At 30.4% G+C, this 20,886-nt stretch overlaps 1 protein-coding gene across 7 annotated transcripts in view; it reads left to right on the plus strand.

Annotated features, from left to right (window-relative positions):
• The window catches only part of LOC142329471 (uncharacterized), a 302,863-nt gene that overhangs the window by 78,684 nt on the left and 203,293 nt on the right, over positions 1-20,886 (plus strand). For 3 of the 7 annotated variants that reach the window (XM_075374152.1, XM_075374144.1, XM_075374184.1), the window contains exon 2: positions 6,000-6,032. The exons of 2 other annotated variants lie outside the window; for them this stretch is intronic. The gene's annotated coding sequence lies outside the window, so the exon portion shown is untranslated. Of the gene's footprint in view, positions 1-5,999; positions 6,033-6,119; positions 6,186-20,886 lie in introns of all 7 variants that reach the window. 2 more of the 7 variants (XM_075374158.1, XM_075374171.1) reach the window with 2 other exon arrangements.

A 20,886-nucleotide genomic window follows, 5' to 3' on the forward strand; every position in this document is an offset into this window, starting at 1 on the left:
TAATTAAGTTGATAATTTGAAAATACCGAAGTTAAATAATAATTAACCCTAATAAAAAATTAAAAATTTGGTAACTAATTATTTTAACTTTTTTTTTATAATTTAAAAACCTTTTATGATCCGTACGTGTAACACGTTATTTTTAAATGTTTTTCTACTTTAAATGGTAATCATTCGATTTTTTCTGAACACTGGGTATCGCGTTGATTATTAAATACTTAAATGATTATTAAATACAGTTTAATTTGGAGTTGGAACCAAATGAAAAATTAAATTGTATTTATTAAAATAGTAGACTTAACGTTGAAGTATTTTCAGCGCAATTCTAAGTATTCATTATTAGAAAAATAACAATTTTTTGAGAAAATACAATTTTTTATAGAAAGTTTCATAGGTAAATATGGACCACCAGAAGTGCGGTCGAGTTACTATGCAGAATGTAGTAAAAACAAATATAACGAGTTGTAATGGACACACTTATTCTCCGAACTTTGTTGAAATTATTAATCTCCACCTCAAGAAGAATAAGATGTGACCATTCCTATAATTATTCAATTAAATCGTTGACGGAAAGGAGTGGTTGCGTCAATATTCGTTGGCTGCTGCAAATTAAACATTACTTTTTCTTAAAAATTTCTGTTAATAAATTTCATTGCTTCGGTGTCGAGTGAGTTGCAAAGAGTAAATGCAATGTTAGTGACCTAAAATTTTATAAATTTCTCTAGATTGCCACAATTATAAATGCGTTTAGATTCATTAGACATTTTTTGTTACAGTATTAGTTAATAAAATTTGAAAAATTAATTAATTGTAGCAATATTCATCTTGCTGTTACAAGATTAAGATAAAAAAGATAATGCTTTCAGAACTTTAATAATGAATAGGTGCATTTAGAAAAAAAAGAATGTCAACTAATGTGACAATAATTACTACTAAATAGATTTTATTATTAATGGTTGCTACTGCATTCGCTTAACACTTGCTGGATAGAAATATCACCTCGATAAAAACATCGAGTTATTCTTACCCTGTTTGTTTCTGCGATATTTCTTTGCGTAAAGAAAATTCACGTTAAGAAAATCTTTAGGGATTACGGAATATTACACAATGCAATTACCCTATTCTTGCTTCTATATTGTTTCACGGTGCTAAGTATCCTGTTTATAACGCAAAATTATTAATTAATTCATTTTTTTTTTGTAAAAAAGATATGGAGAGTATTCAAATTTTGGATAAAAATTTACATTTGTATATGTGCTTTAATTTTAATTAATTTTGTGTTATTGAATTAAAAATCTGGTAAAATATAATCTAAGCAGTTAAAGTGTTTGCAGCATGATTTGTGCGGATTTTGAATACATATACACAACTTATATATACAAAGTTTCTTTTATACAGGCAGCATTTTACAGCTGCAATGGGTGGTTGCTAATGATTTTTTGTCATGCAAGTTTCAAATTGTAATGTCCTCACGTGATTTACTGCTTACTTATTTTATAGGTGGAATGAGTTAAAAGTATTTTGTTAGATTTGAGACACGCAATGTTGATTTTACGGTTTAGATTTTTCTGCGTTGCTGTAAATTAACACGTGACAATTCATATTTTATAATAATATATTTCAACAACAAAAATAAAACTTAAAAAAAAATCCAAATAAAACTGAAATAACATTTAACAGATCAATTCAGCTCTGAAAATGAATTTTTTTCTCTGCTGCATTTTAATTGGAGTTGTGTTTTTTTTTAACTTTCATGAATTGTCTTTTGGTTGATTTAAACTAATTTCACTTTTATAATTCATTTTAAAAAAAAAAAATGTTTTACGGCATTAAATTAATATTTCTTATTTTTATGGGTATTATATTCGCTAATCAACACTGATACTGCGTATGATTATATACATTCATATTTAGTTCGATGAAGTGCAAAATTTGCGTTAATAAATAATTTATAGTTTCTAATTTCGGACTTAGGTTAAATCATTTTTATTTTCTGATTTTTTTGGAAAGATGGTCTTTATAGATACTCCTAACAGTGGAACAGAGTACAAAATGGAACGGAAAATTAATTTCTTGGCTATTATAGTTTCGTAATTTTATTAAAAATAGTGAGTGCAGTAGTCGCTGTTAGCGGCATTAATCTGTTACCAGTTAAGTTATGAATTTTAGTTGAACTGGCGAACTACACCGACCAAAAACCTCGCAGACAATAGATAATCGCTTAAGTTTATAGATCTTCATCTCTACTGTCGTGAATGTATAAGTGTATAAAATAAGAAAATTATAAATAAGGAAAGATAAATAATTGCATCAGATCACCTGAAAGAAATGAAAAAATAATATTTATGTAGTTATAATAGTCATTTGTTTTTGTCTTTATCTATGAAGTATAATCGTTTCATAATTATAATCAAAAACCACGACGGCGTGTTTTAATCCTCAAATAATTTTCTTTTAATCTACAGAATTTAAATTCATAACTTAAAATTTATCTCGGTGAACTAAAATATGAATAAATATTTTGTGGCAGCATGGTTTTGAATTTTTGTATGAAAATGACATTACGGCATCATCACTTTACTTTTAAACAGCAATGGTAGTAAATATGATTAAATACTACAGAAGTAGTATTTTTTTTCCACCCGCAGGTTAGATAAATCGTTTAATTTAATAATCCTTACTTCTATGGAGAAAAAACAAAACAATGAAAACTGAATGATATTGTATTTTTTATTGGAATTCTACTTTTATTGTCGGGATATTCGGAACAGCTGCAGTTTTTTCTTTGTTTGACGATCTCAATTAGAACGAAACAATTGAAAATCTCTGTTACTCCTAACTGTGTGTAATATTCATTTGTGAAAGTTGTTAAGAAATCAGGTAATTTTTATCAAGTTTATCATGTAGAACACAGAGAAGCACACAAAATAATTTTATATATTAGCGAGAACAAATTGAATACGTATCTTGGTTTGATGCCTGATTTTTCTTTCCGTAGGGGAGGAAAAAGCTCTGCCAGGCCCACTCTGACGGCAAATGCAGAGCTTTCACCCGCTAAAAAACCTCTCTCTCTAGTCATGCAAGAGCCGAACCTAATCTGTATGGTATGCACACAGCCCCTGCGCGATCACCCGGGCGCTCTTATTGCCGCCTTGGGATAACCCATGCAGCGTCCCCGAGAGGCCATTAACGAACAACTCCGGAAAGCCCTCACCACCCGCCCCCCGCGGTTGCCCTCTCACAACCATCCGACAACGGCTATTCTGCCTCGGATTGATTGCCTTCTTCCGACTTGCCTTTTTCGTTCTTCTTTCTTAGATCTAACTATGGTAGTTATAGCAGTCGCTATTCTTTTCCAGGAAACCCTGTCTCTTAACATTATGCTGATGATATTTTGCATGCTCTGGACCTTGCTCCAGTATATCAGCCCTAAGGCCCCTACATCTTATGCACTTGAATATTACATGCTCAGTGGTATCTCGCTCATTACAGTCATGGTAGGTCACTGTTCCCTGTATTGCTCCTGTTCATTCTGTGTAAACAGTCTCGAAAATATCCACATCCTGAGAGGAACTGGGTGAGCTCATGGCTGATGTTCCCATGCTTTCTCTTTCCCCAGCTCCTTACATTGCTGATGAGCCTTTGTGTCCATATTCGTGTAGCTACCCATCTGTTATTCTAGGCTCAACATTACGTCAGCATCCCAAACCCGTAGGGGAAGACCGGAATCGCCAAAAGGCGATTCCGGTTACACCAAGCTGGACAGAATGAAGTTTGGGAGTCAGACTAAAAAGTATTTCACAGAAGCGTGTACCTCCCACATTAAGGAAGGTTTCAGAACAATCTTTAAACGGTCGCAACATCATCGTTTAAACATGAACAGGTGGCTGATGTAAAGGGAACAGATTACCATGGAGGATAGGGAATGCCCTATCCTATAAGCGGAGATAGAATACATGAGCTAAATTTAATGACAAATATTATTAAAAAATATCTAAATTTGGAACGAATTACACAATCTAATATAAACTAAATGATCTTCCCATAGAAGATGGATAAAATAGAATAGGATAAAGCAGGATCAGCAATCTTAATATTGGAAATTATACAAGCGATAAATGATATAAAATATTGAAAAATGCTGTAGGAATAGATGCTAACAATAGAAATGATTAAATGATTTAATGAAGAACCGGTGATGGTAAACTTTATATTTACTTTAATTTATCATTAGAAAAAATTCCAAACTAGTTAAAATTGGATATATATATATATATATATATATATATATGATTGTTAGGTGCTGTTCCGTTCCACATCGAGCCGTCCGGTGCTGCGATCTAGTGGGTTCTAGCGCTCACCGGAGAGTTCCGCTCGTACTAGCATTCTGCGCTCGAATCTGATCTAAGGCGGTTACGTCATACTCTTAGTCCGGATGGACTCCATTTTCGGATGAACGTTAGCTTTAATGTTTTATTTAATTTTTTATTTTTATATGTCAAGTTATACGTTATGTTATAATTCATTTCATTAACTGTCAAAATGACAGTTCATTAAATCATTATTCAACAAGCAACAAGGCGTTGTCTTTATTCATCACCTATGAACATACAGTCCAGCCTCGCTCTAAAATCTAGCAGGTGCCATAACCGCAAAGACTGTAGTCGACCGTTATGAATCGTCTCGTTACTCGCTAAACTAACGCGGCCATTCTTACAAATAACGTCCCATACCTTAGTAACGACTTTTCATATCAGCACGCCAAGCTTACTAAGATGTAGATGATATTTAATAACAAATTTAAGTAAACGTGGTGTACTTTGTGATATAAAATAACACAAAAATGATTTATTTTTCTGCGGTATTAACGTTAATTTTTTATTTATTTCAGTTTTTTAATGAATAATATTTTTCTTTTTAATTGGGAGGGAAATAAATATTTGTTGCGTTTAAGAGTGAATTAGATCATTGAGATTTTCAAGATTCAATTTTCTGTTTTACAAAAATCTCTAAGAATTGTCTTTCATGTTATACTGTAAGTAAACATAATAAAGGTTAAAAATTATTTCATTAGTATAAAAGAGGAAAAATGTTCTACCTGATTCCTTTTTAAATTGTTTTTTATAATATATTCGTATTTATCCAAAATCAATACCTGAATAATCTATTCCTTATTGGTAATTTATAATTCCGGTATTTTTCGATATATTTAGTGTTATAAATATTACTGTTTAATAGCATTTAACCATTTTTGAACTGATGATTGGTTAGTTAAAACCTCAAAGTTTGGTTTAATCCTAAACCTTGCGATGGTTTTGTGTAAAATCTTGTTCTTCTTTCCTTTAGAAGCATGCACAATTCTTCTGGTTAGATGAGAATGTGATCGATACATTAGTCGGACGAGGAGGTTTACGCAACATCTTGGTGAGTTCGTTGTTGTCAATCATCCATTTGTACAGTGGATGTATAGTTATTCAATATAGTCTAATTCTAGAAGGATAATAATAAAAGAATACAAAATATTATTAAATAAATTGTATCGTGAAGATCTAAAGTGTTACATAAGGTTACAAGGATATTTTTTGTCCACGGTTTGAACAATTAATTCTGTAAGCGAGTAATTTTGGAGCGAAATTAACTTGAAATATATATTAAAAATCTCAACACTCTAATTCATCTTATTATATCAATTTCTTTACACATGACTAAGGCTTTCTCAATTTTATACTTGACCACAAATGTCACTGGCGACATCTTCAGTAACCTATACATTCACATTAAAATTTCGCTTTCATATTACCTTCACCAATTTACAAGATTATTTTAGAATATTTATTTTTGATTATTTTGTAAAAGTTAATTTAATTTTGTCAACAGAATATCTTAGTGTTAGGAAATGGATAAACTTAAAGTCCTAATAATTAATTCCTGGAATGTGTTGTACTAGTATGTAAATGTAATTATATTTAATATGTTCTACTTTTTTATTTTTTTTTCAGTGCATTGCTGATTCCGGATCCTTTCTTGCAGCCGTAAGTCATTTTTCTTTTTACGTAGCATTTTTACTTCCTTGTACTAAGTAAAGAAAATATTAAGATCGCGAAAAATTTTGTTTTCAGATTTCAACGTAAATATCCATTTTGATCATCCCTGAATCCATTTTGTCTAGGTTCAGCATGACATCTGTAAGTACGTACGTTTGTATTTCGCATAACTCAAAAACGATTAGCTGTAGAATGTTGAAATTTTGGATTTAGGACTGTCGTAAGATCTAGTTGTGCACTTCTCCTTTTGATTGCAATCGACTGGACCAAAAGTGTCCAAAGAAGCCCAAAATCCAAACAAATTCGTATTTTGAACTTTTCTTAACTGCATTAATCAGTCCTCATTAAGAGCTTTTCAACGATATATCGTAAGTGGTACTTATTTTCATTGGTTCCAGAGCTTTAGCCAAATAAAATTTTAATTAACGGAGTATTGGGATCGTACAAGGGGGAGGCACGTAGGTTCGAATCCGACTTAATTTCCTTTTTGTTTTAACTTTTTTATCTTAATGTAAATATATATTGATTTATAAATAATTATTAATCTCTGAAAAAAAAAGTGAATATCTAATTCAACAGGCGTACAAGGAAGTCATGTGGTGTCTACATTAGATTTTCATGAACCTATTACTTAATATTGAATGTATTAAAATAATGTAGGTGTGTGTATGTTTGTGTGTGAGCGCTCACGTGTTTAACACGTCTATATGTATACTAGTAGGCGAAAAACTGCGTACAGTAATGACATATTTTTTCATATTTTATTCTGACTGTATCATCTAGTTGTAGACGAAACCCAAAAGTTGAAAACTTTTTACGGGTAAGAAAATAATCAATACCAGTATATTTTGTTTCCTATTCTAATGTATAAAAAATAAAATAAAATCGAGCAGGAGGTCACGTTTTTTTTTGTTTTACTGTCACTGTGCTGTAGGCTACGGATTTAAATACGGATCTATTTATCCGAATGTTGTCTACCTGAAATTTAAAAAACAATGTATGCAGCTGTGTTTGTATGAGTATTAATAATTCTTGCTGAAAAATATTTACTTAATATTTATTTAGTATTTTGTAGTAAAAAAAAGACAAACAAACAACTTGTTAGTAATATCTAAACCTGCTACGAAAAAAATTATTTTTTTGTTGGTCCATCAATCTTTCTTTCGAATCATAAATTTAGTGTTATATAAAGCCTAGGCTGTCTTATGCTACAGCCATGTACGATAGTTTTGTGTTATACCTATTTTTTGGTTGGTCGTGGATTATTAGTTAAAACCTTACCAATTATATTTATTTTTATAATCTTGACGAATTGTCAGACTAAAGACTATCTTGACTCTTGCTACCATCAGCTCTTATACATTGCCTAATCAAATAGTCTTGAGTCATAATGAAACGTCTTGAGTCATAACGATTGTCTTAATGAAACTCGTCCTTCCCTTGTTAGAAATACCCATTACTGAACACCAAGAGCTGATCATAGGGGTGGTATAAAGGTTCCCTAGACTTTTTTTTGTATTTGAATAGTTGATTTAATGTAAGTATAAAAATCAAAAAGTAATATTTTAAATTTGACTAAAAGGATTCTGATTTGACATTCCTGTCAAAAAAAGAAACCATTCGACCTGTTCACAGTAGCAAATATATATATATGGTTGTACCGAGCACAGTTTCAGTGTCATCAGAATTATTCAGTTCAGCATAACAAGTATCAACCCAGTTGCGAAAGTATTGAATTATACTAACCGAAAAATAAAGTTTCAATAAATGTTTGTAACTTCCATTTTAGCTTTGCGTCACTATTATTTAGTGTTAACATTAAAAATTGTTTTATGTAAACAATTCATTAATTCTTGAAGTGATATTTTCATTTTCGTAGGGTAAATGATGTACGATGTAAAATGATGAGCTTTTTTTCTAGATTCAGTTTCCATCACTTTAGTCATACTTTTTTTTTTACCTTAAGTAACTAATAAATTGTATATATATATATTTATGTGATAATTTGTTGTTTATTATTTACAATGTATATTTGTTCTGAATAAGTTATTCGACAACACATCTTATGATAATTGATACTAAAAAATTAATTATTTAAACATTGATATCAACGTCTTCATTAAAATTAAATGCGAGTTATTCAGCAGAGGCACATTTTCAAGTTTAAATTATGGTGCTATTTTTTAAATATACGTGGTAATTATCTTCTGACATATCAGAAATCGAGATCAATATTTTGCCTATAATTATTCAGACATAATATTTACATATGTGCATATTTAATTTGAAATTAAATTCGACCGATGACATGATTTTGAAAAATTAAAATTTGAAAACTAATTAGAGTGAGATAAATCTACGGACTTCTACGTAACAGGTAAAATAAATCTTGTTAAAAATAAATAATCTTTTTTAATTAAACACTTTAATATTTGGGAGCCAAATAAAATTTTTGAGTGATTTGACTGATGACGAACGGTTTGGGTACAGTCATTATTTTCAAATTCACAAACTGATGATTATGGTAACTGATAAATCTATAAATTAATAAAGGTAAACTGTATTTTTTTATAGTATCAGCCACTTGTTTTTGTTTTTTTATAAACAAATCATTGTTTTATTTATTTATTTCAATTCAATTCGTATTATGGGGTTTTTAAAAAAGGTATGCTGGAAAATACAGAATAGCTTACTTATGTTTAAAAACTAGCTTGTTTATGTTATGTTTCAATTTTAATCGTGAAATCTGTAGTAATATATTAGAATATATAATAGGAGATGGTTAATGTTTAGGAATTCAATATGCACGTCATGTTCTATACCAGTGTTTAAAATTTATTTATGTTTATGCTTTAAACCTTAAAATAAGAATCATGCGATGTGCCGTTATCTTTTCAAATTGTATTATTCTTTATTATGATAATAATAACTAAGAAATATAACTTAAAATTAGGATGAAAATTGTGGCTCCCATTAGTCGTGTAAATTTTAACATTACCTGTAGTGTATTAGTAAAATTGTGTATGTATATATATATAAAATTGTTGATAACAATTGAGAGCTTCATACTGACATGATTTCGAATTTTTTAAAAATTCATCTAATATATTAATTTTTTGAAGGAAATACTTACAATCCATAACACATAAATATTCCTGATGATGGATTAATATCCAGAACTTTATTATTAATAATAATAAAAATAGTTGATAAGTGGCAAAAGCGCTCGGAAATAATAATAAAAACAGTTGATAAGTGGAAATTATTATATTATTAATTTATTATGCATTTTTCAAAATGGTAAACGTGACAAGAATTACAGAAGCGATTATGTGAAGCTGGAAATTGTACATAGTGTAGGCAATACATAAAATGGTGTAGGATGCAAATAAAATTGTATTACCTTCATTGAGTGCTGGTATTCCTTTTTATTTTCAAACACATATTCAATTGTTGATGCAAGATAACGAATAAATACACATACACAAAATGATGGAATCGGGAGTTACAACACAATTTAATTATTTTTGAATGTTAGAACAAGTTAAAACTACATTAATTAAAGTAGGTGTACGTCACCCAATTCGCAAGAAATATTAAAATTTTACTGTCATCAGAATCATCATCGTATCATCACTGTCATTGTCAGAATCATTACTGTCACTTTTACTACCTTCTTGTAATGAAATAATGAGTTATTCCGTAGGTTGCCAATATTGTATTCTTTGCATATATTCAGCTTATGTTTCCGTAACTTGATCACAATACACCTTCCAATCTTTTCATTCATGTCGGTCACTATACTTTCACATAGCCTTTGAACACTTTGATATCAAATGTTGCGTATGACTTGCTTCATCCTTTAACTTTTGACCCAACCATCTCGATTTAAATCCGGTTGGTATGGAGGTAGTCGGAGAACGTCATGCTTTTTTTTTGTAAAAGTTCGTAAATACATAGACAATAATTTTTTCCCTGTTTGCTTTTACCAGTTCGTACAAATGTGGTTTCAGCATCGAGGAAGAATGAAGAACAATGCTTCTGCAACCACTTTATCATATCTTTTTTTCTTGAATTGGAAATTGGTAATTTTTCTAAAACGGTATTGTGATATGGTACGCTGTCAGAAATCACCACATAATTATTGGGAAGGTTTGGAATTAACATCTTCTGACAATTTTAAGTAATTTTCCGTTTTCATTTGATTTCTGTAATCGCTACTTTTTTTCCGACATGCTCTATAGTAAATCTGCTGCCTTTTGAAATAGGAACTTTCAGCCCGTCACCTAAATCCCCTCACTATCATTTATTTGTAAAGTGAGAAAATAATACACGTAACTCGTCGAGCTACACTATCGGTCTATTTTCGGTTCTTAATATTTTTACGGCAGTCAGATATCGATTACGCTTAAATCTTATGTCGCTCAGTGAGATCCTTCCTGTTATTTTCGGTTTTTCCCCCTAAAGCCCAATTGATTTATTATTTTCCTCAAAACCATCTCTTTTCTTGAATAACCTATGGCATCTTTAAGCGCTCACATTATCATTTTCACAGTCAGCAGTTGTTTATAAATTTCGTGAAATTTGTTTATAATGGTCTCACCATACACCTCTGAAAGTCATCTAGTCCCATTGCAGGAATTTCACGGGGGGTTTGTATTTTTAGTGGAGTAAAGAAAAAAGTCTCCACCGTTTCGGCTAATTATTTTGGCAACCACTTTTTCTCTTTTCTCACTATTTGGACTTGGGATCTACATCCCATACGCAGCTGCTGTTTTTTCTTCACATTTTTTGTTGTGAATCAGGTGTGTGGCTTTTTCCGACTTTGGAAATAGACCCCTTCTTGTTTCATAAACTCATATACACTATTTATTATTTCGCGGGCCTGCCGTTTTAGTTTTTTGTTTTTACAGTAAACTTAGGTTCACTCAAAATTATAAAACACTAAAAATACACAATCGATAATAAAATTCGAATATTTTTCTCAATCAAAACTCAAATAAATTGAAACGGAATTTACACAAATGCTCTTACAGGATCAAAAATGCAGGACATCTAGTTAATTCGGTTATACTCAATAATGGCTTATAAATTATTATTCATTTTCACACCGGCCTGGCTGTATTGGAGATCTATGGGCACATAGCAAACAATAGAGCTACATTTTTTCTTGATATGATTTTATGTAAATTGAATCTTTTCCTGAGTTATAATACTTGGCATGTCCGTGTGTATTTTTACAATAAATAAAATTATGAAAGATTATAAACTATGTTTATATATGTCAGACAGTTTTAATGTTATTTACTTTATCATTTAGCGTTTGTCTACTGACGTAGTTTTAATGCTTGTCGAGTATAAGCCTACATTATTAAAAGATTTAAAAATATACCATAATATTTCTCTTTGCTGCAAAATACTTAATCGTTTATTAAGTATAATCAGCAGAATTAAAAAAATATTTAAAAGTAATCCATAATACTATCCAGTAACATAAAATAATAAGTTTTATTTACAAGTAAGAAATTTGCTTCTGCTTTGAAAACTAAACTGAATGTTTTCAGTTTGTATAAGAGGTATCGTACTAGCCGTTATAATCTAAGTTTCAAGATTCTTCTTGTACAGCGGCAGCTAAACATTTCTGTAATGTTTATGAATTATTTCTCCGAACTAGACTCTGATTATAGCTTATTATTAAGGTACTGAAAATAAGTCTGTGCAAAATTAAATCTTACGTTTTTACGGAATTGATCACGGGTAATGATCACAGGTATGCTGCATGCAATGTATCGTTTGTTATCAACATAATGACATCGCAGCGTTAACGGAACTCGGATGTAATGAACAGAGCCTAATACAAAAATGTAAATATTTTGCGAATTACAATATTTTACTCTTTTACAAATGGCTTGTGAGTTTATTTAAAAAGTAGGCTATAATTTTTTTCGTTATAATATTGAATACTCTAAACTTGGAATTTGTCGAAGATATACATTTATGTTAGTAATTTGTCCTTAGACCTATTTAAAGGTTGATAACCTTTCTACTTCTGTTTCATTCTTCCTACGACACATTAGTTAAAGCTACTATAGAAACATAAATTATATGCACCCCACATGCGTAGATCTAGACATGTAGGCGCTAGTCCACATACTATCATACTACAACTACAAACACACATATCCACACTCTCCCATTCCTTGGGAGCATGCGCACGCACTAAAACGCACGCGCGCACACACACACACACACACACACCGTGCTACTTGAAGACAGGAAAGAAAGTAGACAGACCTCCATTTTGCGTCAGTTTGAATAAGTATATACATGTATAACGGTGCGTAAAAATTCGATTTCACTGTGAATCCATTGCAGTTTTTCTTCAACACGTCAATCATATTTCTTAAGATTTTATTTCACGTACATGTTTATAATTAAGCTAATTCCTGACGGAGATCATGTCTCTGCAGTAGATTTGGTGAGAAACTTATCTAAAACACGGTTGAACATGCTTTACAATGAAACCGATGGCAATAAAATACGATAGTGTTAGATTTATTTATTAATTATTTGTTCGAGGTAGATAAAACCCAAAATGGTTTTATCTATTTGTCAACGGAACTGCTTGGGGAGCTATTTTCTTTTTAGTACGTAATAATAGTAATTGATGGCTGTTACAAATAATTGTGTATGTAAATACATACCTGATAAGTATTTTATATTTTACAACTTACAATATAGTATATACATATTATTAACTTCATTCCGCACAGGTTAAAATTTTGGAAAAGGGAAGTATGCCTGAACAATAGGAGAATTTATTTTCGGGAATGTTTCATTTGGTATCATTATCAAGTACAGCGCTTTGAAGGTTGTCTTTGTTCAGGTTTGTGACCGATGTGAAGCTCACTATCTTTAATTCATAAATCTAGGTAGGAATTAACTTTTTACAAAATTGTAATTGACATTTTACAAATTGACATTTTACAAAAATGTAACTGTAACTTCAATTTTTTCCACTTAGCATGCTGGGAAGTTTCAGCAATAACTTCTGTGTCTAAATCCAGCTACTTTGTGTGAAAAGTACAAGTAAAAATGAAAATTACCTTTTATAGGTAGCTACACGAAGTTGGAAGGAGAGGATAGAGTGAAGAGTAATTGACTGATATTATTTGTTGTTAGTCTTGAAAGACCTAAGGAAATCCAGTCAAATATCCACATTTAGTTGTCGAATGACACATAACAAAATCGATGTATCATGAAGTTTAAATTTATTTTCAATGTTTTATTTTAAAAAAGATACAGGAAAAATTATGCTAATGAACAAAAAAGCATAACGCTACAGAAAATATTAAAGAAAAGAAACAAAAAAAAAAAACACTGAAAAAAAATCAAATACGATAAAAAATAGATTAGAAAGGTTAAAAAATAATTGGCCAAATCTAAATTTTATTTCATTAAAAAAAAACAATTAATGTCCTTTTTTAATCATTCCCATTTCTTTTAAAAACATTTTATATGAGGCAGAGAGAAAGAGAGAGAGAGAGAGAGATATATAAAGAGACAGAACGATTAAACCATATAACCGTAATGCATATAGATTTAATATATTTTTATAGTTCATTTGAAATTGTAGTGATAATCGTTCTAATCGATATTATAGGATTAAAAACGTCTGAGATTTGACTTTAATTTTTTATATAGTTTACTTCCGGAACAGCCATCTTTACAGACTTCTTCTTCTTTTCAGACTTCTTTACAAGGGTAAGTGCTGCCGAAAGCAGTGCGCCATACACAATAAATCTAAATCAATTATTCTTGAAATAGACGCTGTCGCTTTTTTGGGGGTAACAGAAGAGTCGAGGGGAGTATTGAATTACAAGGTTACTTTATTTATTATAGAGCTATTTGAAATTAAAATAAATAATCTTAATTGGATAATTGTAGTTAAAAATAAATGAGAACTAAATATAAACTACTGTATTAAAAAAAAAAAAAAAAAACATATTTTCAGGCGAAAAATATTTTTCCCTTTCCAGACGTGTAAGCTACCATTAAAAATTATAATAAAGATCAAAATTTTGTGCGTCCCTAGTTTTTGAGAAAATTACAAATTAGCTAGCAGATGATTAAGTGATATTCTTATTATACCTATTACTTTTTCTCAACTGTAATTTCACTAAAATAAAGTATAAATTCTTGGTATCATTCTGGTATTTGTTGATTTCATTCTGGTATCTCTGTGAAAGCCGCTGATGTGAAAATGGGGAGATTTTGGAATAGACTCTGTAGTCAGCAATTGTTACTGATCTGGGTAATGGTTATTTATTAGACTTTCATTACGCGGTATCATATTTCCCATTTATTAATATAATCTATACACACCTGCACCCAACAACCCATCCAACCAACACACACACAGACACACACACACACACACACACACACACACAAAACACAGAGCGAACGAAAATGTTAATTATCTGCTAAATTATTAAGCTTGGGTGTGGACTATGGTGTAAACATTTTGTAGGCCTAAAGTATGAAATATGACAAAGCTTTACGTCTCACATAATTTTTGTTAAGGAAATAAGAAAATATTGAGAACAGATAAGATCGAGATTTTTTGAACTTAAGTAGAAATTTGAAGAAAACGTAGTTTCAGGCCTGGAAGTTATTAAAAATATTACATTCGGCAGAAAACAAAAAGAAATAAATATGAAAAAGTAAATTATTAGGGGAATAGAATAGAAAAAATGTGATAATTAGTAATCATGGAGAACAAGAGATGTTTAGACTTGATGAACTAAGAAATATAATTAATAGAAGGTGCAAAGTAGCAAATTATACCTTGTTAAAGGAAAAATGTAATGATGTAGAAAATAAAATATTCTTGGAAATATTAAAATAATTTTTTACAATATTTTAATAATAAAATTCATACATTTATGAGAAACAATTTTAGTAAAAATAATGTTTTTTTTTGCCATTAATCAATTAAAAGAAGTACAAAAGTTTGTTTTGTTTACCTCATGCTCTTTTAATATTGAAAAAAATTAATATTCAAACGGGGATGAAAACTGTAAACATGAATGTAGAAAATCTTGGAGAAATGTAGTTACAGAAATTGAGGTGGAAAGACGGTTTGGGGAAAAGAGATAACTAATAATAATTTGACAGAGACTGTTTGAGAGAGGGTATAGGAGCTGGAGTTAGCTAATTATTAGCTCTCAAATGTAACCTTCTATAAATTGTTAAGAAGGTCAGAGGCGAAAGATTATTTAATAAAACGATAGAAGAAATAAACAAAATTGATGTTTTGCATTAATTTAAAACTAAGGGTTTTAATTTCTCGATCAAACTGTGCGGCTGGATAAACTAATGTACGGTCTTTTATGTTAAAGTGTACATTTAATAACTTAAAATTAAATAAATAAAATAAAATAAATTAAATTAAATTTAATACGATGATTACCAGAAAAATATTTTAAAATCACATTGAACTAAAAAAAATTAAATAGAATTAATATAAAAAATATAAAGTTTTTAAGTATAAAAAAATTATATTTGTTTAAATGTTTTAATAATATTTATGCAGGGCGAACGAATATAAAGAAAATTTACATTTCCTTAGATCACATAGATGTTTAAATTTAATTCATTCTCTCAGCATTGTATCTATGCACTAATTAGAAGACATTTTATAAGTTGATATCTGAGATAAAACGTCTTGATGAATGATTTATTTTTAAGTTATTAAAATTTTATTTTTGGAATTAAAAAGAAGATAATTAATAGATATTTTAGAGTAGTCATATTTCATTTATATTTATATAACAAGACTCTTTCTATGTCGTCAATTAATATCATAATTTTATTACCGACTTGCTTAAAAATCAATTAAACAGTGTTAGATTAAGGTAAGGGCATCATTTTACGACGTTAATTTTTTATTTGAGAAATTACTTACTTGATACTACATATCATTTTTTGTTTTAATATTATTCTCTTGTTTAGACCATTAGCGTTATCAGGTATGAATAATGTACGCTCTTATCTTGTAAACAAAAACATGTTTGTTATTTCAATACTATTTTCTTTTCATGATTTTAAATAAAGCCTTGTAGGATTTTGATTTACAAATCTAATTTATACTTACATTTACATTAAAAAAAAAATCTGTAGTGACTAATTTTTGATCATTCATGATTTCAAAATTTAAATGAACATATGAAAAAAATCTATTAATCATGAGTGAATGTGGCTTTTTACTAATAATGAACTTCATTACATGATTAATAAAATGTGTCACGATTCTTTTATAGGTTATTGTTAAATTTTTTTGCGAATTTTTAATCGCATTTAATTACAACAGTAAGCCTGACCTCTAACAAAGGTGACCTTATTCACTCTTCTAGTATAACTCGTGTTAATTGAACAGATTTTATTGGTAGATAATGATATTACTCAGCGACTAAACAAGTTTGATTTTAATTGCGTCATAAAATCGGTGATAATTAAATAAAGGTTTTTGAAACAATTAGTTAAGAGAGAAAAAGGTTTATATTGATTACAGTTAATGTTGATTTTATGTATAAGGAAAAATAATCGTAACTGCTGTAGGCGACCTGACATAAGCTGACACGCTTGAAAACGACGTGCCTGTTCTTAAAAGTAACCTATGCCAGGCTTATGAGTATATTTATAATCGAGTATATTTCCACATAGGGAAGTGTGTAGAAATGTACTTTATTTCACTGAGTCGCATTTGTGTACCTCAAAAAGCCTTTTTTTTTGTCTTCAGTCATTTGACTGGTTTGATGCAGCTCTCCAAGATTCCCTATCTAGTGCTAGTCGTTTCATTTCAGTATACCCTCTACATCCTACATCCCCAACAATTTGTTTTACATACTCCAAACGTGGCCTGCCTACACAATTTTTCCCTTCTACCTGTCCTTCCAATATTAAAGCGACTATTCCAGGATGCCTTAGTATGTGGCCTATAAGTCTGTCTCTTCTTTTAACTATATTTTTCCAAATGCTTCTTTCTTCATCTATTTGCCGCAATACCTCTTCATTTGTCACTTTATCCACCCATCTGATTTTTAACATTCTCCTATAGCACCACATTTCAAAAGCTTCTAATCTTTTCTTCTCAGATACTCCGATTGTCCAAGTTTCACTTCCATATAAAGCGACACTCCAAACATACACTTTCAAAAATTTTTTCCTGACACTCAAAATGCCATGTTTAATAAAGTATACTTGATAAATAGCACAATGATATTCTACTCCGTTCACGTCAGGATTAAATGTATAAAATCATAAGTACATCATTATTATCACGGAAAGAGACTTGAACCGGTTCCTCTTGTACCTTAGATGTTTTAAAAGCGTCATAACTATAAGACAAACAGCCTAAGCAACAAATTAATATACCTCTTTTCGTTATAATGAAGTGCATTTTACACACTGTCTCTATTAAGCAAAAGTGTTTATTTTGTAATCGTTATCATTTATCGATTATCTTTTACTGCTTTATACCATTTTTATAAATACTATTCATACTATCCCATCATTTTTATGTAGTCTGTAATGTTGACAATTTCGTAAAATGTATTAACAATTTAGCCCGTTGTCTACAGGTTGGTAAAAGACTCATTTTGTAGATCACTGGATTTGCTTTCACTTGCTTTATTCTAATATGATAAAAAATGTGTTATTTTAATAAATTATGTGCTATTCTGCACTGGATGATTAAAAATTATCAGGTAAAAAGTAAGAATCATTAAACATAGTAATGTTGAAAATGTTATTGGTAGTATTATCTATGATGTCTATAATTATGCTACTATAATAACTTATCTTAACAAGGAGCATAAACGTATATCGAGTAAGTGAAAAAGATTGCAATTTTTAACTTGGTTAAGTGAATTATTGCAAACTGATAAACGAAAACTTTATATCATTCATGTTCCCAATAAAAATTCGCGATAGTGTGCATTTATTTTTGGTAGGTAACTGAGAAATAGTAAAATAGTAGTTTAAAATCATGTACGCTTTTTAACAAAATACGTCTTGCTGAGGGTTGATTGGGTGACTAAAATCTCTAAAGTAAGTTACATGTATAGATCATGACGAAAATAGTTGAATCTTCGTTTTTTTCTAATTATTTTAGTTTTCTTTATAATTATTTGAAATTCGGTGTTAATGAGGAAAGCGCTCGAAGCCCTCATTGTAATATCTTTCTTTCTTACTGTTAATGACTAGGATAAACTTATGGGATCTAGACTTAGAATTAGAATAAGGACTGCTTCGCTTCAATTACACCTCTGTAATTGAAGCGAGCTTCAACTTCGTCCACTGCTGCAATTCACTGCAACGCGTTTATGACCCGCTTCTCAGATAACTGTCGCAAACGGATTGATTGCAAGAACCCGTTTCTCATCCTACAACTATCTTGCAATTCAATAATTGTTATCTTACAACTCATTTTTTTCAGTTGCGTCGTAATGTCCAGTGACTGGGATATTGATGTAGTCGCATATTGGTTTATAGCCATTGATTCCCTAAGTGGTCTAGGTGGACCCCCGGGGGTCCACGGGGGACTCGACGGGGGTCTACGTTGGCGTGACAAAAAAATGGGGGTTCACAATTCGTAAGCGGGGTCCACGAAAATTCATCTGGTTTCGATAGTGAAGAACTAAAATGTTGGCTTGACTTTGCGTATCAATCTAGGCAGATAATGTTTTGAGAAGCTCAGCGTCTATTACTTGTAAAAACTTGCATATTCCATATTCAGTACAACGAACGTGTCGAGACTTGCAAAGCGCCGCCGCTGCCGCCGCCGCCGTCCGCAACGCTTGTTCAAACGTGAAAAGGGACGAAATACGACTTGTGGTGTGTGTGCTAGCAATCTTGCATGAAGTTGTTTGATTCTTCACTAATATAAATACGATTGCCAAGGATAAACGTTACTCATTTGTTTTCGGAATTTCGAAAAGAAAAGTAAAGTGAATAGATGTTAGCGTTTGCCAGTGTCGGAAAAAAGTAGTAAGTACTTACCTGCAGGGGTTCCATCGGAGCTAGTACACTAGCTGCAGGGGGTCCACCGGAACCAGCAAAATTTTGAAAGTGGTCTATGAGAAAAATAAGTTTGGGAACCTCTGGTTTATACGAACCGATTTGTATAGAATTTAGACAAACGGAAGTATTAGGACTATCCTTTCATAAGTAAAAATATAAAGAGAACAGCATTTATAGAAGCCAAAGAAATTGAATTAGACGAAGAAAAATTTCAATCTTCTACAGAATGGAGATTTTTATTGAGCCGGTGGAAAAACTTCGATTTTACATATAAAAAGGATGCCGACTTAGGGAGATCATATCTGCTGACAAGATATGTTAATTATACTGAATTAATTTGATTTGTTATAACACAGCGATAGAAAGTAACCTAAAGTAAATATTCTTTTAAAAGTAAATTTTTTAAGGTTTTTTAGTTTATATTTTTAATTATTTTATGAAGTTTGTGAGTATTATTGTATGCAATCCCTTATGTAAGTCGCCAACAAAAATTTTTGAATAGAAACAGAAAAAAACCACATAACACAGAACTAGGTCGAATCACTGCTACTTTGAGACTGGGCAGGTCTGTTGCACGGTAGTCCCAGATCAGTTGGATCCAGATAGCTTTGCAGTTGTAGCAGAAGAAGAATGTTGTTTTAAATGTATGGAGCCGATCGCTATGCAGTCCAAATATGATCTAAATGTGATACTTTTTTCAGTTACAGCAACGGACAAAGGATGTATTATTTTGAGAGTCGTTTGAGAATGAAACAGCTTTATGTATAAACATTTAGTAAACAGATTTAACTACGGTTAAAAATTCCAACAGATGTAAAACTCAACCGGTGTATTTATTTTTGTGGCTCAATCTTTACTGTTCATTAGATTAATTTTCAGATGGTAGTGTAAACGGTGAGCTAAGATAAAAAACGTTTTCTTCAAATAGCCCGTGTATAACTTTATAAGCTTCATGACATTCCGAACTGTTGCAGTTTGAAACACAAATAAACAGGCTGAACAAGCTAAAATGTCGTGGTTTAATCTTTATACCGACGATAATAAAATCAGTTTTGGTATAAAAATTACACCATTATTCCTTAATTTTTTTCAGAATATAGAGTGTTTCAAAATACTTTCTATTGAAGTTCGATTCATTTTGTACATTTAAAGTTCGCGTGAATGTCAATCATTCCGTTTGTTGAATATTGATGTTTTGGGTGTTCCGTGCAGTAGTTTCATGACCTCTATTTTACTATTAGTGCTCTGCATTGCGATATGTTCCGTTATTGTAATTTTTGCAGATTCTTTTATCTACAACTTAAAAAAACAAATACTTTTTTTTAAGTCTACAATTTTTTCATTCTCAATGGTTTAATATTTTAACTTGAGTTTAAAGAATAAAATAAGAAATTCACTGTAATTAATAATAAATGTCTCACTGTCAAGTAATAAAATGGAACTATTATTATTGACTATTTTTTAATTAATTCGCTGGTAAAGCTTTCAAAATTCAGTCAGATCATATTAAAATTCAATGAAGTATAAATATTAACGTTTAAAAACGTGGTGCACGTTGCTTTTGGAAATTTATGATATTTATCAGTACCGATTAAATATAAATTTACAAATCGATTGATAATGTAATTCAGTGTTTGTGTTCTTCAGCACCATTCAGTTTTTCTGATTCACTTTTATTTATACTGCCTATCTTTTCATTTCTTATTATTAGAAAAAGAAGATAATAATATACAATTGAAGACTGTGTATTTAATAA

This window comes from Lycorma delicatula, chromosome 1 (genome assembly GCF_047948215.1).
Source record: "Lycorma delicatula isolate Av1 chromosome 1, ASM4794821v1, whole genome shotgun sequence".
Lineage (NCBI taxonomy): Eukaryota > Metazoa > Arthropoda > Insecta > Hemiptera > Fulgoridae > Lycorma > Lycorma delicatula.